Genomic DNA, 1339 nt, shown 5'->3' with positions numbered 1-1339 from the left:
GGGGGTGTAGATACGGGGGTGCTAAAGTGCTAAAGTCACTAAAATAATAGATAGATATGGATCTAGATATCTAATCTAGATCTAGATGTAGATCTAGTTTGCAACAGTTTTTAGTGCCGAAAAAAGTATTCTCTGCAGGTGGTCTCTGCAAATCTTCAATTTTACCGACATAGATTATCGATCTATATCTAGATCTAGGGTAATATTACCGGTTCGGTCAAAATTTGGACGAAAATATATGTAAAGTGGTTTTCACCATTTATAGCTGTTTTTATGAGTATGTATCTGACCCACTCAACTACACTGGTATCTGACTCTACTACACTGGTGTCTGGCTCACTCAACTACACTGGTATCTGACTCTACTACACTGGTATCTGGCTCACTCAACTACACTGGTATCTGACTCTACTACACTGGTGTCTGACTGTATTACACACTGGTATCTGACTCTACTGCACTGGTATCTGGCTGTATTAAATACACACTGGTATCTGACTCTACTACACAGGTATCTGACTCTACTACACTGGTATCTGACTGTATTACACACTGGTATCTGACTCTACTACGCTCGTGTCTGATTGTATTACACACTGGTATCTGACTCTACTACGCTCGTATCTGACTCTACTACACTGGTCTGACTCTACTACACTGATATCTGACTGTATTACACTGTTTTCTCTGCTGTTTCCTTCCTCCTTCTCTCTAATAATATTAAAATCTAAGCAAAATTTCATATTAATAGCTTTGGGCTAGTTCGGGCACAATGCGTGTCGAAAACTAGTATGTCGAGTTCCGACCGACTTTTTCACTCTGCCTCGCAGCAAGCCAGGTGGAGACAAGCCACGCTGGGTGAATAGGGTTAATCAGAATGTCTGAGCATGATGAGGGTTAATCAGAATGTCTGAGCATGATGTGACGTGTTCATGAGTAAAATAATAAGAAGTGACTATTTCTCCGAACGCTCAGGAAAATAAAGTTGAACTCGTATTTCTCCAAACAGTTTCTGATCTCTCGAGATTTTTTGGTTATTTGCAAGATTTAGGTGTCATCCTTTCATAATTTCATTCTACCATTCTCTCTGCGAGGACTGGGAGGAAGCATTTTTTGCATCTAATTCAATTTTTAGAGCTTGCTAGAGATTTTTAAATGTCTATATTCAGATACTTCAGTTTTGGTTGGGGCAACGTTCCCGGACTATACTTCATTTGAAAATATCTTCAAAAGGTACGGCAAGAAAACAAGACTGCTCGACCTTGGCAGTAACCTATTTTGCATTTAGTCACCCAGCAAAAACTAAAATCCTTCATGTAAAAAAAAATCCCTCCAGGCC

Source organism: Aplysia californica, unplaced genomic scaffold, assembly GCF_000002075.1.
Source record: "Aplysia californica isolate F4 #8 unplaced genomic scaffold, AplCal3.0 scaffold00308, whole genome shotgun sequence".
NCBI lineage: Eukaryota > Metazoa > Mollusca > Gastropoda > Aplysiida > Aplysiidae > Aplysia > Aplysia californica.
Note: the sequence above shows the minus strand (reverse complement) of the source record.